A 27,622-nucleotide genomic window follows, 5' to 3' on the forward strand; every position below is an offset into this window, starting at 1 on the left:
AGGCAGCTCCCCATCCGCAGCGACGGGGACAGCAGGATGATATTAAGTGGGAAAGCAGATAAGGACCAAGATGATATAATACTTTGGCTTTATCTTTAACATCCTAATTTTTTAAATGGAACTGCTTCCACCTTACTTAAGTAGCTTTTAAAGTATATTCAGAAAGACAAGCAGCAAACACACCAAAAAGTTAATTAGTGGTTAATTTAAGTGGTAGTAATAGGGATGACATTTTCTTCTTTTGCATATTTTTTAAATTTTCAGAAACAAGTAAAGTACTGAACAGAATACATAGCATAATCCCATTTGCGTAGTTTTGTTGTTATTGTTTTGTTTTTTATGGGAGAGGGGAGAGGATATATGAAATTGTAGATGTTTAAATTTTTTTCTGGAGGAATTTACTTCCCCTGCAAAAAAAAAAAAAAAAAGGTAGCAGTGTTGACTACTGGGGAATAGGTACTAGAGAAAGGTGTGTATTTTTTTTTCTGTTTTATATCTCTCTGTATTGTTTGAACCTTTACCATCTGAATGAAATTTTTTTAAAAAAATTAAGTGAAAGGGTTTGGAGTCTGAGGTGTAGTATGATTCAGGTCTTATATTTGAACCCCTGGTTTGAGACAGTGACACGAATATGCCCCAAATGTAGGCCAACCTTCCTGCTGGAGGCAGGAGAGCAAAGATGAGAAATTTCTGCACTGGCCACAGGAGGAAGAGAGGCCTTGCATAACTCTAGGTCAGAGGCCACACTTGACCAGGCCTGGCATCTTCCCAGAGGATGTAACCCTAAGAATTGATAAGGAGCGAGCAGAGGCCCCAAAGCCCCAAACCACTGCTGCAAACCACTTCTGACTTATATGGACATGAACACTGCACACAGCAGTGATGTCAACCACACAGGAGTCTTGGGTAGGAAACTGAAAGATGGGGACAGAGATATTTCTGTTTCTTCCAGCAAATGACTTTGAAAGAGAAAGAGGAATTTTCATATAAACCGCATCAATCGTGTACCAGGTGCACTTTATATATAGAAAATATTGCTATATTTAAGCTTCCTAGCAGCCCTACAAAACAGGATCCATCGCTGACTCCATCGTACAGGTGTGGCAACCAAGGCCCAAGGAAGTATTAATAATTTGCCCAAGGCCAGATGGCTAGTAGGTGATAAAGCCAGGACTCAGATCCAATTCAGATCTAACCTTTTATTCACAACGAAGGAGGCTTTGACAAATAAACCCTGAGTTGGTAATATTAGTTTACCATTGGCCTCTCTCGTCCCCTCCTAAGTGACTCGTCTTTGCTCTGTTCACAGGCCTGCCCTATTCGCATCAGGCCTGGGGCCAGAGCCCAGTAGAGAAGAGCCACAATAAACACTTACTGATTAAATGGGCAGACTGTACACCAGAACAACAAGATACAAGGCATCTTTCCCTAGGAGACCAGGCAGACAGTGGTAGGAAGGAAAAACCCTAAATGCTCCAAGTTGGCTAAATGCTCCAAGTAAGCTAAAATCCAAGGGGCAAGAAGAAAAAGATCATGATCTTAGTAGTATCGAGGTATCTAGTATCTACTTAAAAAAAATCCACAGAGATGGGCAAACTAGCAAGAGAAAGTAAGATGGAAGGAGGTCAGCAACACGGTGCCTCTGGCCTAAGCAGCCCCCATGCATATGACCCTGCGTGGCTGCCAAAGCAAATCTAAAATTTCACTTTGAAGTGACAAAAGCAATCTCACCTTCATCACCCCAGCTGAGCAGAATGAGACTCACGGCAATATATACCTGAGTCAACAGATCTCATAGCGGGCAGAGGGGAGTTGAGACAGAATGTGGAGGAAGAGAAGGATCCTACAAATCAAGAGGACAGCTCACACACACATCCTCCACCCGGTACACAATTCCATACGCCTAAGACTGGAGACTACTGGGTGAGAAGAGAAGGAAAAAGAACCAGAAGATAGATCATTGTTGTGGTGACACACAGCAGACTACATGGCCAGGGAGAAGACAGGAACCATTCTTTCCTACACAGTGAGAGAAACGGCCCAGACACAAGCGTGAGTTCAAGCCACCAACACAAACACAAGGTCACCTGTGAGAGAGAAGTCGCGTCTTCTGCTACGAGCAGGGCACCTGATAAATTCTCATTCTACATCACCTTTCACACAGCTGAAGACACAAGGAAGGGAACTATTACCCTGTACTTACTTCTGACCAGGAAGAAAAATCTAGTAAATTATGTTAAAAAAAAAAAAAAAAAAAAAAACTTCAGCTAGCAAAAACAATAATAAGAACACCACATTGGGAGGAAGTAACCTTGTCAATTCCGAGTTCAAAGGAGGGAAATTAAAAAAAAAAAAAAAAAAAAAACTGAGACAAAAAACAGTTGTTTTGCCTAGACTTCAAAAAAACCAATATTTAGGTCAGGTGCAGTGGGTCACACTGAAATCCCAGCACTTTGGAAGGCTGAGGCAGGAGGATGGCTTGATGACTAAGAGAATATAAAAAGGAGAAGGAGGAATTCAAGACCAGCCTGAGCAACACAGGGAGATCCTGTCTCTACGAATAATTTAAAAAGTTAGTGGGGCATGGTGGTACTAGACTGTGGCCCTATCTACTCAGGAGGCTGAGGGAGGATCACTGAGCCCAGGAGGTCAAGGCTGCAGTGAGCCAATGATTGTACCACTGCATTTCAGCCTGGGCAACAGAGTGAGACCCTGTCTCAAGAAAAAAAAAAAGAAGAAGAAGAAAGAAAAAGAAAAAAAAAACAATATTTAGATATTGAGACCAAGGAGTATGATGGGCAGAGATCCCAAAAGGGAATGCATTTTGAAAGACATGGTCCAAGTCTCTAAAATGTGAATTCTGATCATCTAAAATACAATAATCCCCTAAAGAAGAAACCAGGAGAAGGCAGCCACAAATGTCAACGAGGAGTGATGAGCTGAGATAGTAAAGGATGTGTGCAAAGACACGAGCAACTGCCCCTGAGACAGGACAGACCCAAAGGGAGTAGTCTGGGCTCACTAAACAGAATGAGCAGAGCTTGTGAAAATGCAAGAGCTGCTAGGAGCACGTCTTCAAGCTATATCCAAAGCCACAAGAAGAACCAGGGAGGAAGTGGCCCCGGGATGGGGACAGAGACTCTAATACACAAAATGACACAGAATGGGGGAATGTTCATCTCCAGCATTTCCCATCTTTTCTATGAAGGAGAATGCTCCAGACTAGAACAAGCTAAACAGTTACACACATTCTCTCTCTCTCAAGAGAGGCCTCAAATCTAAGCTAGACCATAAACCAACTTACAATCACCCAGAATTACACCCCAGGATGCAGAAGGAAAGTGCAGGTTGATTCCGGAACTACTGCTGGCAGTGGTTCAGGAGCTGAGGGGAGAGGAGGTGGCGGTGTTCTGCTTTCTGGCAGCACACATTCTCTCGGTACCCGGTACCCACAATGCTCCAGGCACTAGACCAAGCTCACAGGGCTTCAAGGTTCTCAGTCTAGCCAAGAGGGAAAAAGAAGCAATATGTAAACAAAACTGTTAATAAACTATGATGACTAAGAGGATATAAAGAACTGGGGTGTTGGCACTTCTTTTTTTTTTTTTTTTTCTTTTGAGACGGAGTTTCACTCTGTCACCCAGGCTGGAGTGCAACTGTGCGATCTCGGCTCACTGTAACCTCCACCTCCCAGATTCAAGCGATTCTCCCACCTCAGCCTCCTGAGTGGCTGGGATTACAGGCGCCTACCACCACGCCCGACTAATTTTTGTTTTGTTTTGTTTTGTTTTAAGTAGAGACGGGGTTTTACCATGTTGGCCAGGCTAGTTTCAAACTCCTGACCTCAGGTGATCTGCCTGCCTCAGCCTCTCAAAGTGCTGGGATTACCGGCGTGAGCCACTGCACCCAGCCAGCACTTTTGTTTGTTTAAAGGCAAGGGGATAAATAGGATAAACTCCTTAACATCTGTCTCTGGAAAAGCTCTAGAAAAAAACATAATCTGAACCATCACAAGCTAGCCTGGGTCGCTTAAGAGGCCACAGCAAGCTAGTCTCGTTTCCTTTTTAGCAGAGTTTACTGAATTATAGACCAAAGGAATGCCAGACGCAAGAGGTCTGGACCTCTATAATGTGTATGAACACGGTCTCCTGCCAGACCTTAGGGATGACAAAGAAGGAGGCAGTGCGATGACAAAGCATTTAGATAATATTTGCAGTTGTTACAGATGACCAGTAATAAAGTGCTGTTTGGTGGATCTAGGACAGGCTGCTGAACACGCACCCAACTCAACTCACTGCCCCCTTGAATTCACTCCAGGATCTCAGTAAATTCAATATAATAAATCTTGAATACTCATCCTCAGCCTCTCTCCCTCCCTCACCCACAGAACCAATCCAATTTTGTCTCTGGGAAGATCTCCCAAATCCATCTTTCCTTTTCCAGTCCTGCTGTTGCTTACTGGGTTGCAGCCCCCTTTTCTCTTGTGTGCTTTCTCTTTTTGAGACAGGGTCTCATTCTGTCCCCCAGGTTGGAGTGCAGTGGCATGACTTCAGCTCACTGCAAACTCCGCCTCCTGGGTTCAAGCGATTCTCCCGCCTCAAGCTCCTGAGTAGCTGGGACTACAGACATGCAACCACCACGCCTGGCTAACTTTTTATTTTTTGGTAGACACGGGGTTTCATCATGTTGGCCAGGCTGGTCTCAATCTCCTGACCTCAAGTGATCCCTCCACCTCGGCCTCCCAAAGTACAAGGATTACAGGCGTGAGCCACCATGCATGGCCTACTCCTGTGTGTTTTCTAACTGGTTTCTAGAAGGGAGACTTACTTCATCCCAATATATCCTGGGTCACATGCTGAAAAGCAAAGCTGAGCAGGACATTTTCTTCCTTAAACATCTCCACTGGCTGACATGATAAAATCCAAATTCCCTAACTTACTCTTCCGTAGCTCCTACCCACATTGTTGCTACCCTCACCTCCCGATACATCCCCTATATTGAAGCTACAATGTACTTCCTGACCTCAGGCAAGCCAGGCCTTGTCATGACATCACGTCTGTAAGAACCGTGGCAATGTCACCTCCTCTGTGAAGCCTCTCTGACCACTTCCAGGCAGAGTCAGCCCCTCTGCCTCTCTGTGCCCACAGAGTCTTGCTAAACTCCTACTTCAGTACTCACCAGTGGGATTTATAAAATGGTTTCTCTTCTCACTGTAGACCATGTACCTCTTGGAGGCTGGGACAATGTCTTGTTCATCTTTTTATTGCAAATTCTAGACCCAGTATATGGCATTTAGGAGGTGTTCAATGAGTATTTGTTGACTAAACCCAAAGAACAACCTCAGTGGCAAACCTATTTGTGTGTGTGTGTGTGCGCGCGCGCGTGCACGCGTGTGTGCGTGTGTTTGTGTGACGGAGTCTCACTCTGTCGTCCAGGCTAGAGTGCAGTGGCGCGATCTTGGCTCACTGTAACCTCTACCTCCCGGGTCCAAAAGATTCTTGTGCCTCAGCCTCCTGAGTAGCTGGGACTACAGGTTCTCACCACCACAGTCAGCTAATTTTTATATTTTAAGTACAGATGGGGTTTTGCCACGTTGGCCAGGCTGGTCTCAAATTCCTGATCCCAAGTCATTCACCCACCTCGGCCTCCCAAAGTGTTGGGATTACAGCAGGCGTAAGTCACCGACAAGCTGACTAAAGACATTGTAGGCAATAAGCTTATCATACTTCCAAGTGACACCCCCTAAGAAAACAATGGGAGAGGCAGGCTGTGCTAGGTAGTAGAATTTTTTTTTTTTTTTTTTTTTTTTTTTTTTGAGACGGAGTCTCACTCTATCACCCAGGCTGAAGTGCAGTGACACAATCTCAGCCCACTGCAAGCTGCGCCTCCCGGGTTCACGCCATTCTCCTGCCTCAGCCTCCCGAGTAGCTGGGACTACAGGCGCCCGCCACCAGGCCTGGCTGATTTTTTTGTATTTTTAGTAGAGATGGGTTTTCACCGTGTTAGCCAGGATGGTCTCATCTCCTGACTTCGTGATCCGCCCGCCTCAGCCTCCCAAAGTGCTGGGATTACAGGCATGAGCCACCACGCCCGGCCGCTGGGTAGTAGATTTTTAAAAGATTACAGTAGGAGAAAATATATGCCAAAACTAACCCCCAAAAAAAAATCTATAACAGCACAGGATGAAAGAGACTTTTCTCAAGTCGTATCTTTATAACATGAATGAGAGCCAAGGTTCTAAGCCAGGCTGCATGGGGGCAGTCCCAGCTCCTCCATTAAACAGCTGTGGACCCTGAGCACCTTTCCTAACCTTCTTATACCTCAGTTTTCCTTCACTGCAATTCAGGGATAACAACAGTATCTAACTGGCAGGTTGTTATTTAGTGAATAATAACAATGTAATTGCACTTAGAATTGTGCCTGACTCAGTAAGATCTTTTGTTATTATTTGTTGTCATTGTTAAAAGCTGCTTCTAAGAACAGGGAAGAGAAGGTGTAAAGCATTGTGATTAAAAGTAAGGGCTCCGAAATTATGCTACCCCAAGTTCAAACACCAGCAGCGCTAAAGCTTAATAGCTGCCTGACCTTAGCCAGTTACTTCACATTCTAAATCCCCACTGAACTCATCGATTAAATGGAGTTTATGATAGTATCAGTCAAAAATACTCACTTCAGCATTATTTCAAATTGGGGGACAGAAGGAAATAAACTAAACACCTGTTCATAGAAAACTGGGCCAGGCACAGTGACTCACACCTGTAAACCCAGCACTTTGAGAGGCCGAGGTAGGTGGATCACTTGAGCCCAGGAGTTTGAGACCAACCTAGGCAACATGTCGAAACCCTGTCTCTACAAATAAAATACAGAAAAAACTAGCTGGCTGTGGTGACAGAGGCCAGTAGTCCAAGCTACTTGGGACGCTGAGACATGAGGATCACTTGAGCCTAGGAGGCAGGGGTTGCAGTGAGCAGAGATCATACCACTGCACACCAGCATGGGGGACAGAGTGAGACCTGTCTCAAAAAAAAAAAAAAAAAAAAAAAAAAAAAAAAGAATGAGGTAGATTAAGACATACTGAAATCAAAAGTTCTTCAAAAATACATTCTTCTGGCTGGGCGCAGTGGCTCTCACCTGTAATCCCAGCACTCTGGGAGGCCGAGGTGGGTGGGTCACTTGAGGTCAGGAGTTCAAGACCAGCCTGGCCAACATGATGAAACCCCATCTCTATTAAAAACACAAAAATTAGCTGGGTGTGGTGGTATGCACCTGTGGTACCAGCAGCTACTTGGGAGGCTGAGGCATGAGAATCACTTGAACTCCGAGAGATGGAGGTTGCAGTGGACTGAGATAGCGCCATTGCACTCTAGCCTGAGCAACAAGAGAGAGATGGTGTCTCAAAAAACAAACAAACAAAAAAACTTCCATGAAAAAGCAAGTTGTAATTTGATACATATAGGCTGATCCCATTTTGTAAAATGTTTTAAAAAGAGAAAAAGCACGTGTGTGTGCATGCGTGTGTATTCACCCACACTTCTTGTAAATACAGGCAGCTCTTGCTTTGCACAGTGATAGGAACTATAAAAATGACCATGCAAACCAACCTTAGTCATCAATGAGGAAAATTATGATTTTTCCATGACATTTAAAAATTTCTGTCAAAACATTAAAAATTCTCTTGCTATCAAATTATAAATAAGGAAATGAGAAAACAGTAAAAACTATTTATTTTGTATCCTCTAATTTAAAACATTAGATTCACTGAGAATGAGTGTTTTATTGCTTTGTAAAAACCTTATCCAGAGTAATCTGAACAGCACTTGCCTTCTTGTTGTTTAACATCCAATATGAAATGAGTATCTTACGTATGCCTTTGCAAACTGTCATACTCCTTTCTAAGTTTGGATCTGTTTCTAACATTTTATCCTTTGCACTTTCAATGTTGTGAAATATGTTCAAGGATGCCTTTAATATGAAGTTTCCTTCTGCAGTGTCACCTCCTCTGGGACCTCTTCGTCCTTTTCATCAAACCACTTTCCCCATTTATGCTGACATGCCGCCTTCACTGAGTTTCCCAGGCTGTACATGTAGTCTTGAACAGTGGCAGTGTTGACAGTCCCACAGTCAGCTATTTAGTCTATAATTCCATTACGTTTGGCTTGAATTTCACTACCAGCATTACCACATTTCATTTGAAATTTCATCATTCCTGGCCAATTCCCTCATCAATTGTCCATTTTTGTAAAATGCCACATGAGTTTCTCACTAGGAGACAGGGAGGCAACACAACTACACACTTTCCTGTCTGCGTGTGAACAGACAGGCAGTGACCAATCACCAAAAGACTCTTCAAGAAGAAACATGATTGGTCAGTGACCATGAAGAGCATCTGTTACGTACATAGTGATCTGTGGACTGCAGAGCTAACAGCAAAGTTTGTACTCCATGCACCTACTTATAATACAGATATCTTGGCAACTCAAATTTGAGTCAAATTCTTGGAGGACTGATGTTATTTAACCAAACCATAGTAACTGCAATTCATGCAGATTAGAACCATGGAAACTGAGGACTGCCCGTAGAAAGAGCATAATCTGTAGGTATATATGCTAAAGAGCTGACAGGGATTACCTTTCAGGAAGAGCTATATTGTTTAAATTTTTTATCAGTGACTAAGCTCTATACCTTGGGAACAGTTCTCAAGCTCGTGTTAATTTGCCCCCCCGCGGACATTTGGCAATGTCTGAAGGCATCTTCTATTGTCATAACTTGGGGGGATGGGTAGATAGTTGCAACTGGCATTGAGTGGGTAGAGGCCAGGGTTGCTGCTAACTCCTACAAAGCGCAGGACAATCCCCCACAACAAAGGCTTATCTGGTCCAAAAGGTCAACAGTGCCAAAGCTAAGTACTCTTGTTTTAAATCAAAGAGTTTTTATTAAGCTATTTTGAACAGTACCTTTCTCACCAAGTGGTAGGCAAAAACTAAATGACACAATGGCAAGTAGAAAGTTCACAATAAATGCCGTTAGTATCAGAGGTTCGGACTGACTTCAAGCTGAATGGATATCTTAATATGAGATTTGTGGTATTTTTACAAACATTAACTCATCTGATCTGATGCCATGACGTGGCTGCCAAAAAGTTAATCTTTCCTTCAGCTCATAGACAGATCAAGTACCTAGCTCAAGACAGGGATCCAAATGCACCCACACTCTGTATTTCTCCCATACCTAGAATCCACATGTAGATCACATCGAGCAGCGAGCACTCAGTTCTGGGCAACACATCTGTAAAACAGTATTATATTTCCAGAGGAGGACAACCAGGATATAAAAGATCTAAGGAGCATAACATATGAGCAACAGTTCAATAAACTGGGGTGATATGCCGGAAGAACAGAAACCCTGAAGGAGCAACTGAGGGACTGGATGTGATAACAGTCGTAAAACACTTGGGTGCACAGTACAATGAGAGGGCAGGGCAGAGAGTCAGATAGGAACAATAAGTAACAGCCTCCTGTAACCCGGCAATCACACTCCTCGTTGTTTACCCAGGAGAAATGAAAACATTACGTCCACAACAAGACTTGTGCAAGAATGCTAACAGGAGCTTTATTCATCATAGCCCAAAACTGGACACAGCCCAAATGTCCATCAACAGGGGAATAAAGAAGCAAATTTTATATCTATACAATGGAATACTACTCAGCATAACAAACTACTGATACATGTCACCATGCAGATGAAATTCACACAAAAGGGAGAGTTCACACTGATTATCCCATTTATATGAGGTTCCAGAGCAGGCAAAACTAATCTACAGTGAGAAAACATCAGAACTGTGATTACCTGCGAAGGGGTATGTGTTGGGATGACTGGGAAACAACACGAGAGAACTAACTAGGTAGTAAAACTTTTTGTTCTGTAGTTGACAGAGGTTTGGGTTGCACAGATAGAGGGATTTATCAAAGCTTATCAGGTGATACCTTAAAAGTTGTGCATTTTTCACTGTTATATAAATATTATCATCAAAAAAATGCATGAACAAATATTGAACTCAAATTAATGCCTGTGTATGCTGAGATATTTAGGGGTAAAGTACATTGATGTCTGCAATTTACTACGAAATGCATCCCCAAAATAAGATGGACTGGTCAATGGATAGAGAGATTCAAACATGCAGAGACGTGATAAAGTAAACATAGTAAGAGGCTAATGGTAGAATCTAGGTGGTTTGGTGTAATCCTGTTCACTGTACAATTCTTTCGAGTTTGCTGCACATCTGAAATGTTTCATAATAAAAAGTTGTGAGGAGGAGTAGGAAGTAACAACAGGTGGGAAGCACCACAAGGGAAACAAGAGGTGGCTGGGAGGTCACAGGAGGAAAGCGCAAGGGGAGGAAGAGGGCTAGTTTCAGCCAACACAGGGGCCTGCAAAGGGCAGAATTGCAAAAGGCCAGGGTGACCTGGGCACAGATAATCTTAGCCAACAGGGAATCTTAGCACATGTTAGGCTGCTACCCAGAGCTTTACTGTTGTAAGTTCTTGTTCTGACTGTGTGGTCAGAGCAAGTAAGTCCCTGCCCCTCTCTGGCTTTGGTTGAAGGGATCAATGTACAATGTAGAGATAGGTTTAAAGGATCCCTACTAAACGCTTTCCAGCTCTGACAGTCTATTCCTCACAACATTTGTGGAAACCATTTTTTTTAGACAGGAATAAAAGAATGCAGAGACACAATTACAGCTTCAGCAAAATCCAGGTGGTTTCACACAAGCAAAATGCAAGGAGCCTCCTGCTACATCACTGTATTCTCAAAGAAAGGACCTGGGTGCAAGTAGCTCTTAAGTGTCTGCATGTGGACTGTCCACTTTGTAGTTTAGCCACAGCAAACACTAAATCAGTGAGCAGGAGTCCCCTGCCCTACCCCCAAGCCCCCACACACACAACCCAGCAGGTCTCTGGGGCACAGAATCTGAGTGAAGCCAACATGTTCCCCACCTTAGGCATCTTGGTGGAAACTAAGGTGCAGAGAGTTGCAGGTGTTTACCAAGGTTACACAGCCCGTTAACACAGTGAGGGCTACAACCCCGGGCCCTGGGAAGACCATGTGGATTCCCCAGAAAAGCGCTGGGACCCAGAGAACTCTCCTCAATTTCAATGCCTACAACCAGCCCCTTTTTTCTCTGCCTTTGCCACTCTGGTTTCCAAGGAAACTAGAGTCTAGTGCTTCTGGCTTCACATCTTAAAGAAGAGGGAGAGATGTATGTTTCTCAAAGCAAAGTCTATTGCCTCACAAACCAAAAACAACTTCTGGCAGAACTTCCTTCCCACCATTCTCCATGGGGGGAGGTGGAGTTGGGGACAGACTACTTAGAGGTCACCACTGGAAAGTGGGGGTCTAGAGGAAGTCTCTGGAGTGCCTGGGGGTGGGAGAAGTCCTGCTCCTACCCTGGAATGACTATGGCCATCACCTAGGGGAAATCTGGGATCCTCATCATGCAGGATAACAGGACACTCCGTCTCGGTCCAGATGTGCCACAGCTGCAAGCAGGGCCCTGACAGGAAGTGGAGGCCCAACAAGAATAAGACCTGTGGGAGAGAGAAGGGTGCGGCTGCAATGCCATCCCTTCCTCCAACTACATGCCTATTAAGCTCCAGCTGGAGCCACAAGGCTGCCAAGCTGATCAGGGCTGATGGGTGGAATGACAGGTGAGGGGAGAGAATGAACGAGGGGTAGGAAAGGGGCTCAGACACTGCCCTGCCTTCTAGCCCCGAGGGGCTGCAGGTAAATGCTCAGCACTCAAGCCAGGACCTAGAAAGAGCACATCTGAAGCCTCTTCTGAACAAGTAAAGCCCCACCCAGGGGCAAGAAAAAATTTCCATCATGACCGATTTGTCTAGAAGTGGCCTGAACGTCTTCCCAGCAGCGGTGATGCATCCCCAGCTGAGAGGAAGGAGGGAGTCATCTGCACACTTCTCCTGCTCCCGAGGCCTTCTCCATCCTTACCCCACACCCACCTCGGTGAGCTCAGAGGTTCTTGGCAAGGGCTTGCTCCCTGGGGACCACAGCAAGCCCACGGGGGTCAGAGCTGCTGGTCCCTTCAGAGAGCCTGGAGCCTGTGAGTCTGCAAGTACAAGCCCAGTTGGCAGCTGCAGCTAATACTCCCGATTCCCAAACCAAACCCCAGCCCACCCAGACGTCCTGCAGGGTGGTGGGGGTAACTGTGGAGCAGCATCTGCCCTTTCTCCACTAACAAAGGGGCAATGATGAGAGGGACTGGCTTTGCTCTGAGTGACTCTGGGTCTCCGTGGCTGTGGCCAGGGAAAGGCAGGGAGAGGGCCAGAAGGACTGGGAGACGAAGGACACCTCCCCTAGCTCCTTCTGGGAACAGACTAACTCCCATCCCTGTGGAAAGACCCGGAGGGGAAAAGCAGCCTTTTAAGATTAAGCAAATAAATAAATAAATAAATAAAACAGAGATAGGAAATCCTGACCCCGCCTTAATTACACTGGAAGCATATAATCTTCAGGAAGAGTAGCTGATTCCCACCCCACACTCCCATTTACTCCCAGTTGCCCATTTCCTGAGAAATAACCACTGCCTCACAGCGAAGCTGCGCCAGAAGGGTGCTGAGGCCTGCAAAAGGCTCCGGGAATTCCCTAGGCCTGGGTTTGTTCCAAGCGAAAAATCCAGTAAGGCCCCAGGCATGTCTCGGGGAGCCGGCCATCTGCAGGACCCATCATTCATATCCACCTCCGACCAACGTTCCAAGCACAAGGCCAGCCAGGGCTCTCGAATTTTCAAACTCCACAAACCTCCATAAATCCAGTTCACAATTCTGAATTCCTCCTTGAATTTAACCCAAAATGCCTTCATCTCAGCTCCCCTGGGTAACAGAGAGCTAATCGCCTTTCCACCCTGGTCCACCCTCCAGATGCCCTTGGGTTGGTGGACAGAGGAGAAAGCATCCAGCCCACCTGCTTCTTCCTGGCTGTCCCTCAAGGGTCAACACAACTGCCCCCATCGGAAAGGAGAAGGCAGAGAGATAAGGGAGCTAAATCTTGTTCCCCTCCGCTTCCAGGATTAGCAAGCAGCTGCCTCAGAATCACCAGGCTCTCCCTTGTCCAATACCCAGGCACTCTCGGCAGCCTGGCCCTCCAGCAGGAGTGTCTGCTGAGGCACCCCCATGCTGCACACTGCTGCTTCCCAGGCATGACAGATGCAGCTGCTATTCAGTATTTTCATGCCAGGACAAAAGCTTCTCCAGAAGCACAAAGCCAACAGGGAGGCAGACAGGGCTGACTTCAATAGAAGCCACCTGCCGGGGCCCCTCCTCTGCCACACCCCTCCCCCCAACCCACCGCACATACACATGCAAACATACATACACCTTTTTCAAATCTCTCCAACTTGTGCTGACCCAGAGTCAGGTGACTTTTGCTCTGAATCACTGAACAGTTCTCCCAGAGGACAGGGGACTGTTGCCATTTCTCAAATAGCATTCCGTAGGATGTTAATAAGTGCTAAGTAAAAAGGGGTCGTATAGATGGCAGAAGCACTAGGTTAAACAAAGTTAAACAGATTCTTTCACTGTAGAACTTCTCAGAGCCTTTAATTCAGTAATGTGCATTGCAGACCGTTCCCCAATTTAGGATCACAGAGTGTCTCGGGACTGGCGCAGCACTTGCAGAAAAGGGCGGCTCCTTCTTCCAAGTTCACCCAGTTCCCTGAACACAGCTCTTCTACCACTTGGAGTACATAAGAAATACCTTGCTTACATGTTTCTCCCTCAATAAGCCTGCAGTGAACAGATGAATGGACAGATTAATAAGTGCACACACACACTTGTGGTGCACTCATCTTCACTTACTCAGTTCAAATGATGATGAAGCTTCCGGAAGGACCATTAGACTTCACAAATGGGACTGAACCCATGCACACCCTCAAGTCAATCTTGACTGCAGATCATCTGTGCCTATATCACCACAGACAGATATCAGCCCCCAGATGAGCCAGCTGGTTTTATTCCCTTATCAAATCCTCCCCCACCCTGGACCTCAGGCACTGTTTTGCATCTGGCTATAAAGGAAGTTGGGTGACTGCTTTCAACGTACTATACACATCAGCAGTCAGTGAGAAGTCACCACCTTAACCATCACACACAGTCTGGGTGAGCTGAGCCACCACCACCACGAATTCCACAACCTGAAAGGAAAAGCAGGAAGGCCCACCAAGCTTGCCCAGGAAGGGGACCCTGGGAGACTCCATCCAACCTCCTCCATCCGTGGGCCAGGTAACGAATGGACAGGTAACAATGAGTGAGAGACACTCAGACAGGAGTAAATCTTCAACATTTCCCAGAAAGTCGAGTGCGTTCACATTCGAATGACATATCTCAGATTTTCTTTTGGATCTGAAAGTAGGACCCCTCCCCAACCCCAAGAAAAACTATCAGACAGACTCTAACTTTGGGTTGAAAAAATACAGCCTGTGTACCCTGGGATATACCCAGCAGCCTCTGTGATTTCCTGGGATAGGTTTTTTGCTTCATTCATAATGAAGCAGACCCTGAAAGGGTGTCTCCCACCGACTTCCGCAGGCAGCTGAACCCCGAAGCAGATGCTCACCTCCCCCAGGATGGGGTGCAGAGCACTCTCAAGCTCCCCGCCCTCACAAGAAGCCTCTGCCTCTTTAGCAGCTGCCCCTGCTCTGAAGCCACTGACTGTTCCTGGCCTGCATGTTTCTTACAACGCCTTCAGCAGAGATGCAGACTGTGGTTAGTGTCTGGGTACCTCAAGGGGCTGGGGAATTCCTCATGCTCTGGTTGTGATCTAGAAGGGAGGAGGCTCTGATGTCAGCTCTCCCCTCCTGCCCCCAGGAGCATCAAAAGAAAATACAATGAGATATTACCAGGCACTACGGAAAAGTCTCTATCGCTGAATACAAGTGTGTGCTGCATCACCTTAGGATAAATGTCAGGGTTGATGCCTACCCTCTGTTTCCCAATTTTTCTTCTTGGTCACTTGGCAAAATTAGTCCAATCTATAGAAACTGGGAATGGAAGAGAACACAGACAGCCCTTTCTAGGGAAGCACCTCCCACCTGCTCTCCAAGCAGCTCCAGCCCCACCCCAGAGAACAGAAACATGAAGGCCCCTTTTCCAAGCTCCTGCCAATATGCCACCCAGGCCTCTTTCCCCTGGACTCTTCTCAAGGCTAGAGAGAAATCTTTGGTTCCACTCATTATTCCATTTATCTTCTCTAACTGGGCAGGATTATGTTTGGAAGTAGCTGCTTCTGAAGCTGACACTTTAATGCTTGATTTTTAAAAACCTTACTGTTTAAATACCAGTTTTGCCTCTGAGGCAGCCAAACCTCACGTCCTGTCTGTTAATTATCAGCTGCTAAGTAGCACTTTTCTCATTGGAGCTGATGAGCTCTGGGCCACTGAGGGTAAGAATACCAGTGCTGGAAAGAGGGGCTCCGGCACCGGTGCTTGCTTGCACTTGGGGATATCAAGCAAGACATAGTTCTTATCCTCAAGAAGCTCGGTCTAGCAGAGAGGGCCTGGCAGGGGGCTGTAATTCGAGTGCATAGCAGTCATGCAGGCAGAATGAACCATCACTAGGGCAGAGGAGGGAGGCAGTTCTGCCTGGAATTGGGCAGGGGAGTAAGGGGGTAAAATCTATTATGAGCCTTGAAAGATAAATACAGTTTACAGAAAAAACTTAAGAGGAGCAAATGTAAGATCCAAGAGAAGATGCAAATGTAAGTTCCAAGCAAACGAATGCATGGCAGAGCAGGAAGGAGTGCTCTCCTGGAAGGGAGAGGGTGGAAGGCAGGACAAACCAGCTTGCTTGAATGCCATGTTTAGAAGTTTGAATTTTACACTGGAGATGAAGGGAGGCTACTGAAGATCTCGAAACAGAAATGACATCTGTCATCACCGGGAATGGATGGCTGAATCTCTCAATGCCTCTGAAGAAAACCAGGTCGGTGTTAACAAGTGCTAACGTGCAAAGAAACAGGGACTCTTCCCTACAGAGCAGGATGCAGAGAGGCAGAGGTACACATGGCCCTCACCAGCTGGATGGCCCTTGGGCTGTCCCTGTAGGGCTCCACTGAGATTCAGACCTTTCCTCTGGGTCTCAGCAAGGCCTGACAATTGGAAGGATCCTGGAATGATGTTGCATCTCTGCATTTCCCTAGAGCCCTTGGCAGATCAGGCATTCTGATGCGTGCCATGACTTGGAGTGGCAGGGACCACACCACAGCTGACCTCAAATACCTGCTGAAGACTGAGTGCGGAGATGAAGATGATGCGTTCTGCAAGGCTCTGAAGACGCAATGAGTACCAAAGGATTTCACGACCTCAAAGAACCAAATCTCAAGATTTGAAAAACATAGAACTTTAACAACAGCAAATTTTTCTTTAATGGTAAGGTTTTCTCAAAAAGGGATAAGCTCCTCACCATTGGAAGAATTTAAGCATAGGTATGATAGGTTGGTGGTTGCCAAACCCAGATAATTATCACTTGGGGAGCACATTAAAAATGCACATTCCAGGTTACCTTGTCTGAAGAGTCTTGGACTCAATTAGACACAAAGAGTGGTGCCCAGGAATCTGAATCTTGAAATGCCACCCACAAGTGAGTCTAACAATCACCCTGCTTTGGGAGCCACTGGGCCAGGTGACCATCTGTTAGGATGTAGTCCTCAACAAGGTGAACTCCTTTTTTTTTTTTTTTTTTTTTGAGACAGGGTCTCATTCTGTCACCCAGGCTAGAGTACAGTGGTGCAATAATGGCTCTCTGCAGACTTGACCTCCCAGGCTCAAGTGATCCTCCCACCTCAGCCTCCTGAGTAGATCGAACTATATGTGCATGCCACCACGCCCGGCTAACTTTTGTATTTTTTGTAGAGACAGAGTTTCGCCATGTTACCTAGGCCGGTCTCGAACTCCTGGGCTCAAGCAATTTGCCCGCCTCAGCCTCACAAAGTGCTGGGATTATTGGCATGAGCCACTGCGCCTGGCCCTACAAACTAAAAACTTTTTAAGATCCTTTTCTAAATGAATACCTTCTACTTGACCTCTCACCTGGGCTTCAAAACCTCTCCCTGCACCCTTCCTCAAATCCCTTTCCAGCTCAGATAAGTGTTTACCAGGATTAGAAAAATTATCTCAGAATCTCGCATTGTCTAAGAGAATATTCTGTGATGATAAAATGTTCTCTATCTGTGCTGCATAAAACCATGGCCACCAGCTAACTACTGAGCACTTGAAATGTGGCTGGCACTACTGAGGAACTGAATTTTAAATTTTATTAATACTTAATTTTAATAGCCACTTATGGCCAGTGGCTACCACAGAAGCCAGCATAGCTTCTCGTGAAAGAGAGATTCTGTATTCTCAGTGGGAACCAGTAAACAAGTAAATTCTGGCCCCACTTCCTCCACCACTCCTCTAAGCTTGTCTCCAGTCTGAAGAGATGCACCTGATCACAGGGAGATTAAATTCAAAGAAGACAGCAGGAAAGGAGGGGCTCTGCAGCAGCTGTACCAGAGGCAACAGGTACAGGGAACACAGTGCCTGAACAAAAACTCTCGCCCCCAAGGACTTTACCCTGTTCTGCCCAGAAACATAAGTAACACCAGCAGCTGTCACCCCATCCTGGGCAGCAGGGCCTGACACCTGGTGCCATTTCCTAGCTTCCCTGGAGCAAGCAGACCTCATTCTCAGGGATGACCTAGAACATCCCTTAGTTGACTAATGCTGGAGTCTCAAAACTGGTTTGTACTGGAACTTTTGGCTCTACTGGGGTATAGAAGTCCAAGGGAGAGAAACTGAATCTCAAAAGAGGGAAAGAGAGAAAGCGAGCTAAGTTTATTCCAGATATCAAAAGGTTTCATCAGGAAAATAGATCATCTGTACATTTCCAAACACAACTGGCTTCCTGCCCAGCTATAGCACACAGGCCAAAATCAAACCTGACCAAGTACTCCAGATTAACATGTGTGGTCTTCTAGCCTTGATTTCTACCTCACACACACATTCTGGGCCCTTTTTCCCAGCATCTGCCTTGACACAGACACACACTGAATCTACCAACAAGGTGGTTATCTGAGTTGAGAAGTAAGTATTCCCTCGGCCTTCTGAGACACAACACAGACCTGTGCAGCAGCCAAAAAAAAAAAAAATGCCAGGTGGGAATCAGGAACCACCTGTCACATTTAAACAGTTCTCTGTCTAGGGAGAGACCACCAGCAACCTTCCAGGTGTGAGTTGGTGCAACAGCTCTCTCACCTGGAGGACAATGGAGAGGATTCTTTCTCAAGGTTGCCTCAGTCCAAGCACTGACTACTTCCCTTTGGAGACATAGCTGGCCTGCTGCAGAGACACAATCTCTCAGAGGAAAGGAGAGTGGAAGGTGTAGATGGGAAAGGAAAAAAGAAAAACTACACAGGAAAAGCACTGCAAGGGGAGGGGCAAGAACCACCCATCACAGACCAGATACTTTTTCTGACGTTTCCTAGAAGATGGTTTTACCTGCTTCTTTATTTAAAAAAAAAAAAAGGAAGAAGAAAGAAAGAGAAGAAAAGAGACAGAGAAAAGAAAGAAAGGAAGGAAGGAGAAAGGGAAGGAAGGGAGGGAGGGAGGGAAATGGAAAAAAGAAAGAAGAAAAGGAAGAAAGAGAGAGAGAGAGAAAGACAGACATGTTGCAACTTCCTTTGTCACAGGACATGCTCAGGAACGAACAGACCCGACCCATTGCTTCACTTTCCCATCTGCACTAACCGAAGCCCTGACCTCTGTTCTCTCAGCTCCTGAGCTGCAGGGCACAAACACAGCCTCCCCATCTCCCTGCATACAGTCTGCCCACTCCTTCACCTAGAAGGCTAAACTCAAGAAGGATGAGATTCTTCAGAGCAGAAGAGAAGCCATATGAGGGCCCAAAGGAGGATAAAAAAGGCTGTGCCACAGCTTCAGCCCAGCCATTTCTTTTTCATGCCTCCTTCGTGACTTCTCCCGGCTCTATGTGACGGTTCGGTTCACACCAATCTCAAGCATTGCCTATTACCAGATTCCTGGAGAGGCAGCATCTCTCCCTCCTTAGCCAAAATATGGGAGCCCCAGTGCAGTTCCTCACACTTCTCCTTAGAAACCATCCCACTGGACGTATTTTCATCTGCACCCTCCCCTGGGTGTGTCACAGGTATGTGTCCATGAAGTATCCTCTGCCCATGCCAGGCAGTGATCCCACCCTCTACTCCCTCCCACCTTGAAGAGCCCATTGTGTGTCTCTGCATCCTTCATTGGCCACCCTGGTGCCCAGACACTTAACCCCCACCCACTCCCTGAACCTCTTCCTTCAGATACAAAATGAGGAACCACACCACCTGGCGCCTACAAGAGTCAAATGACAACATGCAAGAAATGGTACAACCTGGATTTTGAGAGGAAGTCTTCTTTCATTCATTTTATACACACGGGTGTTCATTCCTCTAAACTGTATGTTTCCCAAGGCAGGGCCTACAACTTATTCATATCATCGTAGCAATGTGCACAAAGTAAGTATCCCATAAATATTGGATGATAAACTTAAATTGCTAGGTCATCTAAGTACCCAGTAATAATGGAGTCACAAAGGACCATTAGAGAGGCAATACTGTCAGCTGGAGGGAGCCTAGGTTTTAGAGCTAGACACACTCATTAATAAGCCTCAGGCTTTTGCCTTTGCATTTGCTATTCCTCTACCTGGTCCCCCTTCACACCCCCCAGATAGCTTTTTTGTCTGTTTTATATACTGATGTATATCCAGAGCCCAAGATAATGCTTAGCACTTAGTAGGTGCTCAATAAATAACTGCTAATGAATTATTCTGTATATGTTTGAACATGTTTCTTCTGTAAAACAGGGACTTTCACTTTGCACTAAAAGGATTATTTTAAGGATTAACAAGAATGTAAGTAAAACACCTAACACAATGCCTGATATACAGTATCTGCTCAATAAAGACTTGTTATTAATCTAGGAAACCTTCACAGAGTTGCTAAGTTTCCTACAGTGATCTGAATAATAGAAAATTGTTATATTGTATCAAAGTCTATCTGCTGTTTTGAGCTATCCTTAGGGAAGCTGTACAAGTCACTCTTGGCATTGCCAATTAATTTTCTTGAGTAGTAAGTTGCTTTGGATCTCAAGGGTATAGAAGGCACCCACAGGCAAATCCTGCTTAGAAAGGCAGGGGTCCTAGTCTAAGCTGCTAGAAGGAATCAATGTTCTAAATTCTTCTCATCTCATATAGCAGAGGTATTAAAGGGGTCTAAACCCAAGAGGATGACCCTTGATTGTTCTGCCATTCCAAGCTAATCCTGCCATCTGGGCCTCCTGATGGCCAGTCAGCAGGAAAGACAGGAGGCAGGCATGGAGAAGAATAAACATTTATAAACATTGTCTGAATGAATAAAAACACTGTAGCCAGGAGAAAGGTGAAGTAACACTGTCCTGCAGAAACTGAGGACAGACATGATGGCTCTTAGTCCCGAAGGCTCCCTGGGACCCAGGCTGACCACTTGTTTCCCAGCATTAGGTTATTTTCCCAGCAGTGCAGATGCAACAACAGTGATGAAAGGCCTTCGGTGCAAGAGTCCTTCAAGGTCAAGTCTGGTCCTGTTCATTTACAATGAGGAGACTGAGTGAGGCCCAGACAGGCCCTAGGACTTGCTTGGGGCCACATAGGTAGAGTTAGTAGCCAGGTCTCTCAGATTCCAGTCTAGTGTCAGGTTCTCTTTCCTGTGCAAATCTGTTGTGGCATGGAGTTAAGAAGCCCCCTGAGATTCAAACCTCTGACCTCAGTCCCGGCAACTGGGTACTTGATATAGTTTGGATATTTGGCCCCTCCAAATCTCATGTTGAAGTATGATCCCCAGTGTTGGAGGTGGGGCCTGGTGGGAGATGTTTGGGTCTTGGGGGCAGATCCCTCATGAATGGCTTGGTGTCCTCCCTTGTAGCAATGAGTTCTCACTCTGAGTTCATACAAGATCTGGTTGTTAAAAAGAGTCGAGGGCCGCCCCCACCCCCATGCTCCCTCTTCTCAACATGTGACATGCCTGCTCCCCCTTAAACTTCTCCCATGAGCAAAAGCTTCATGAGGTCCTGACCAGAAGCAGATGTTGGTGCCATGATTCTTGTACAGCCTGCAGAACTGTGAGAAATAAACCTCTTTTCTCTATAAATTGCCCAGTCTCAGATACTCCTTTAGTGCAACACAAAATGGACTAATACAGTGTTTAACACTGGTCCGTCTTGCAACACACAGGAGCAGGACCAGCAGATAGAACACCATGGACTGCATCTGTGTGTCTATGCCATGTCTGTAGCTAACTAGAAAATGCCAGGAGCTGTAGGAAAGTTGGCAAGCTCCACATCTGTCCCTCCCTCAGTTCAAGTTCTCCAAAGGGCAAAAAGGTCATCTCCATGACTGAACAGGAATAGGAGGGGCCCTGGAACAGGGAGAAGAAGGAGAGGTATCAATGAGAAATTGTGGTCAGGGTCCTTGTAAGAATGAGAACTCTGTAAGCAGAAATAGAAGGTGCCTGCTTGAGTCAGAAGATCCAAGTGGGTAGAGGGAAGAAATGCTCAGAAGACTGTCTAAGAGCAGCTTTTCAGCAGCAGGAAAAATAAAAACAGACACTGTCAGAGATCATCACTCTACCCCAGCTCAGTCCCACAGAGCACAGCCCAGTACTATCCCACTTCTGGAGCTGCCACCGCCCCTGACTCTGAGGATTACCTCTAGTACATTACATTTAATATCTGTGGCATCCACTATTACTCAGTTATCACACCTTTATTCAGCAGCTAAGTATAATGTGTATAATGCACAGTGCCAAAATACTCTAGGATTCTTTTTTCAGGGACAGGGTCTCGCTCTGTCACCCAGGCTACAGTGCACTGACATGATCATAGCTCACTGTAACCATGACTTCCTGGGCTCAAGTGATCCTCCCACCTCAGCCTCCTAAGTAGCTGAGACTATGGGTATGTGCCACCACCGCTGGCTAATTTTTTTAATTTTTTGTAGAGATGGGGTCTTGCTATGTTGCCCAGGCTGATATCGAACTCCTGAGTTCAAAAGATTCTCCCACTTGTCCTCCCAAAGCACTGAGATTACAGGTGTGAGCCACCATGCCTGGCCTGTTTTTCAATGAGGACATACAGTCACTACATGAAAATAAGAGCATACAAAAATAATGAAGATGTGGGTTTTCAAGGAATTTACAATCCAATCCGATATCTAAAGAGGTGCCTTGAGTTCCTGTGCGGAATCTGGAAACAACATGCAGAAATGGCACCTTGAAAGGGGAAGGAAAAGAAGAAAGGTCATCAGCCTCAGAGCTCAGGTAGCTGAAGGAGAGAATGTATTTGGTGTCTGCCATATCTCTGCATCCTTCAATGACACTTTTGTCCATGTCACTGATCTTTCTGGCAAAGAAATCATCTGCCGTGTGACTGGTGGGATGAAGGTGAAGGCAGGCTGAGATGAATCCTCACCACATGCTGCTCTGTTGGCTGCCCGGGATGTGGCCCAGAGCTGGGTATCACTGCCCTACACATCAAACTCCGAGCCATAGGAGGAAGTAGAACCAAGACCCCTGGACCTGGGGCCCAGGTGGCCCTCAGGGCTCTTGCCCGCCCGGTTATCAAGATCGGACAGATTGAGGACGTCACCCCCAACCCCTCTGACAACACCCACAGGAAAGGGGGTTGCCGTGGTCACTGCCTGTGCACAGGACTCCTCAAATACTTTCCATTAACAAACTGCCTTCCTGTTAAAGAGAGAGAGAGAGAGATGCCTTGCACATGGAGAAATGCACTTAAACAGAGAAATAAAAGGTAAGAGTGTATCACCAAGTTTGATGGAGAAGAATGGGAAGACCCGCTTGTGGTGTGAAAGGTTCTGGAAAAGCAGCATCTGTGCAGGGTGGAATAGGTAGATATAGACAGGACGGGGGACGGGCATGGTACAGAGAAGACACAGATGGATAGATGCTAAGGTGTGGGGGTGGAAAGCACAGTTCTGTTAAAGAAACAACATATATAAGCCACTTAAGCCGGGGAGAAAAAAAAAGCACGTGTTCCAAAAAAAAAAAAAACAGATTGGGGCCAGATCTGGGAAGGATTTGGATATCTCATGTATTCTGCAGGCAAAGAGACCCACTGAAGGGCTTAAGCTAGGAAGCTACATGATCAGGGCTGGCCTCCAGGCAAACTAATCCCCCACTGCACACCAAAGAATCATGGGGGCAAGACCTTCCTTCCATAGCTGAGGGTTCTCAGAGTTAGCCACATGTTTCAACCACCCATCCCACCCCCTACTACTCTCTATTCCTTCCCTCTCTGGTTACATCTCAAACCTAATTTCCTTTTAAAGCATCCAAGCCCAGGTAGCCAAATCAAATGCATAAAGTTAGCCGAGTTTGAGACCCAGGAGAGGGGGCACTGCCACCCTTCCTCCTCCTCTCTGTGAGCACAGGTCCCTAGAGCACATCAGGGGAAGAGAACACAAAGGGTATGAAGTCACTAAGAGTCCCAGGTGGGCTCTGCTAGAAAGGACATGAGGACATGATGCTCGTGAGCCTGGCAGTCAGAGGGAATGACAGCACTTGGCATGTCTGCAAGCGCAAGCATTTCCAAGGCAGGTTACTACGTATGCTCATTTTCTCCCTGTGGCCTCCCCATCTGCCAGAGATCTGGGTGCCTGTAAGGATGGAGAAGGCATGGGATGACCCCTCGCTGGGCTGTCCAGCTCAGCTGTGCAGCCAGGCTGCTCTGAGCTGCAGGGCACATGCAGCCTCCTCATCAAGCCACTTGCATTCCTAGGATGCTCCAAGTTCCAGACACATGGCCTTTAGTGTCCAGGACTCTCCCCGCAGGACCCTTTGAGCTCTGCAGAAGCCAAGCATGATGAGCAACCTGCAGATTCCTCACTCAGAGAGGCTGCCCTTCTCCAGCTCCTGTGTAAGCCTGGCCTTTAGAATCCTACTAACCTTCTTCTAGGAATCACAGAAGCCAAGGAAGGCAGTTGGGATAGGGAAAGACAGAGGATATGGCTATTCTGAGGACAGGGGCTCCTTCTGTCAGAGTTAAAAATAAACACTTAGCAACTATAACCAACTCTTCCCCGGCACAGGCCAATGGGCCCTGGCAGATTAATCTTCCCTTGCAGAGGAAATGAGGCCCCGGGGAGAGGTGGGAGGAGGAGGCCATGGACACATGGTCAGAGGATGTAACTCTAGCTGAAGGCAGAGGGTTCCTCAAGTCCTATGTCTTGGTTGCCATTACCATCACTCTCCACCATACACCCCTTCCCCCAAATAAACCGTAATTCCCGAAAGCAGACATAGAGCCCTCCTAGGTCACGATTAGTATCAACACCTGTCTAGGGATTAGAAAAAAAACATAAAGAATAGTAACGCCATGCTGAAGAACAGAATGCCAATGTCACACTCTGCCCAGTATCTCTCAGCTAAGCAGATATTCTAGCTACCTGAGCTCCTTTCCTCATCTTGCTCCACAAGTCTCCAGGATCTCTGGGGAGCAGAGGAAGAGGCCACACCTCCATGGACACACATCAATACTGCAGTCAAGAGGTAGAAGAAACCCATGCACTTGGTGATATTCTGCACGTGGCTGAGCTGGGAGGGCCAGAGGTGCCATGGCCTGACTCAGGAAGGAGGTACTGAGAGCCAGGGCCCAGTTATTCTTGGAAGCTGACAAGATGACGTCACACTTTTGAATGTGGTAGCCCCAAGCCTCACAATGCGGGTGGAGAATATAACGTAGCAACAGGGCAGGAGTACATGGTAGGTAGCATGCTCAGTGACAGGGCAGTCAGGGTGAAGGCCTGGGGCAGACTATGCCCACATGGGGCTGTCCTAGCATCCCTAGGTAACTCTGGCAGAGAAGCCTGCTTGGAGGTAAAACTGGAGGAAGCCAGGTCTGGAGGCGAGCACAGTAGAAGGTCTGATCCACTCTGATGAGCTTGGTCACTCTCCTTTTTGTCTAACCCTTTCCCTACTGGGAAATAAGCAGGACAGCTTCACAGAGCTTTCATACACACAAATTCTAGGCACCTGGAGACATAAAAACCATAGCGCATCTCCCAGCACTCAGAAGAGTTAGCCCCAAATCACCTACCAAGCTCAGGCTAGAAGAGAAAGGGGTAAGCAGGGAGAACATCAGCAACAACTGAGAGAAACAGGTCAGCAGTGTGGCAGGAAGCACTGGGACAGCTAACAGGGCCTGGCTGTGAGGGGAGACTGCAGCAGTGGCAGGTTTATTTTTAGCTGTTGGGCAGAGGGGCTGAGTAACAGTTCTGGGCCCTGGGCAGGAGGCCAGGCTACTAAGGTCTGGTGTGTGCTGAGAGCCCCCTAACAATATGGATCATTAAAATGGCAGCAAACGATCAACTCAATCATCTCCCTGTAGACAAGCAAGAGGATAAGGAGCCCCGCAGGAGGACGAAGGGGGAGGAGTCGGCAAGGGGACAGTCAGTAGATCTCCTATTCAGCCCCTCCCCTTGGAGAGATTTCACCTTTGCTTCTGGTTCAAAAGAATCTTCATGGAGATGAGCCAGAGAGAAGGCATCAACTGTACAGCTCCCTCAGCTCCCTCATATGCTCTGAAACAGAAAAGGCTTCCATCGGGCAGCCACTGGCTTCCGCCTCTGGCCACCACTCTTCACCTCTCAGATGAGTCCAGGATGGACAGTGGCCACAGAGAAGCTTGGAAATGTCCCTCAAGAATAAGATGCCCTTTCATATGACCCTTTTGGAGAGCTCAGGTTCCCAGCAGAATGAGCACACAGCTTGGCTAGTCTTGGAGGAGAACACCAGATACAAATATGGGCTGACCTTGGCACCCTGTCCCAGCTCATTCTGGCACACAGAGGTGTTTACTGATCAGAGAATAAAGACCCCAAGAACCTTTCACTGCCAGAGGCCCAGCCCAACTTTATGTCTCCTTCTACTGTGGTTTTCTTCCTCCTCCCACCAAACCTGATGACCCAGCACAGAGGACCCCACAGTCCAAACCTCCAGGGCTGAAACAGCTGCTCTAGCCTTGCATGGGCAGGAAGAGGAGGAAAGAGAACAGACATCACCAGGCAACCCCTTTTCTTCCTGCTTCCTTGGATTCCTGATATCTCTTCTTACTCAGGCCTGTCTCAGGGGCTGAGGGTCACCTGAATATAAATCCTAATTTCCTCATCAGCTCTGGGAATCAGTCCCCAACTCTAAACTCAGAACCACCCCTAATCCATAACTATACCTTTGGTGAATTAGAAAAAGCCACTCCTTTGAAAGAACCCAGCCACACACAAAGACAAAGTCGAGAAAGGGGACAGTGGCTAGACTTCAGCCCTCCCTTAGTTCCTCAACCAGATCCCTGTGCACAGGGCACAGGCTGCACCAGCAATCACAGTGGCCTTCGAATGCCCCATGACTTGAAATGAGAAAGGAATCTCAAGTAGGGAATAGAGTTCCTCATCTCTACTTTGCACCACCACTACACCATGATTCTTCTGATTTTAAGGAAAGAGAAGATGCACACCCTGCTAAATTATGTAGTCTATCCTCTCTGCCGAGTCACCAGTTAGAACACTTTCTAAGTCTTCATACAAGAGAAGGAGCATACAAGGTCATACAAGGTCAGTGACGATTACTCATTAACTGAACACAGGCTGCCCTGGAGCCCGGCATTAAGTCTACGAAAGGGCATCTATGCTGACCCAAATACTGCTGATGGTCAGACCCGGAGCAAGTCAGCAAGCTATCCTGCCTGCCCTCCGCCTCTGGCCTGCAGCACCACCTTCTACTGCTTCACCCTGCCAGTGTTCAAGAAGCTGCTCGAGCCGACCCTCCATGCAATGAGCCCTGGCAAGTTTAGCCGACCTGTTCAAGGTCATGTAACTTGTTAGCAGCATACAAACACTAGAACCTTTCTATTTATGTATGTACTTATTTTTGCTTTCTTATCTAGCACATACCCCATGGTAACAAGCTCATCTCTACATATCTGTATCTATATATATCTTAAAATACAAAATATCAGTATTTTCCTAAAAACTAGAAAAGGTACACAGCAATCTGATTTGGGTTCTATAACTGCCATACATGATCACACTGTCCAGTAGCACGGCCCTTTCTCTTCACCAGTGCCCCCTTTTACAAGGTGACCTATGTGGAAAGATCCTAGCTGATGCGTTAGTGGAGCTCAGTTTTGCTCCACCAGGTCTGCAGTCTTCTAGCAACCAAAAACCAAAGGAGCCCAGACCAAGAGCAGGTCCCAAGGAACCAGGTCTCAAGATGTGGCTTGGATGCCAACACCATGTAAGCCCTTGGACATGCCACTGAACCTTTCTGCACTGGCCCAGCTTCTTCCTCAGTGATGTGCAAGGAATCAAGAAAGATGGCGAGGGAGTGTGGGTTCTAAGTTACTATGAAGTGTGGGTCGCTTTGCCACTGGGCCTCAAACCATTACCAAGAAAAGCTGCAGTCCCTGCAAAGAACAACTCTTCTCTGCCCATCCACCTCCCTCCAGGACGCAGAACCATCTGGAAAG

General features: G+C 46.7%; 1 protein-coding gene and 1 pseudogene across 2 annotated transcripts in view; one reads left to right on the forward strand and one right to left on the reverse strand.

Annotated features, from left to right (window-relative positions):
* MAPKAPK2 (MAPK activated protein kinase 2) overlaps positions 1–27,622 on the reverse strand; it is a 48,841-nt gene that overhangs the window by 15,483 nt on the left and 5,736 nt on the right. The gene's annotated exons all lie outside the window — the stretch shown is intronic.
* LOC126949471 (40S ribosomal protein S14-like) lies at positions 22,335–23,243 on the forward strand (annotated as a pseudogene).

Source organism: Macaca thibetana, chromosome 1 (genome assembly GCF_024542745.1).
Source record: "Macaca thibetana thibetana isolate TM-01 chromosome 1, ASM2454274v1, whole genome shotgun sequence".
Taxonomy (NCBI): domain Eukaryota; kingdom Metazoa; phylum Chordata; class Mammalia; order Primates; family Cercopithecidae; genus Macaca; species Macaca thibetana.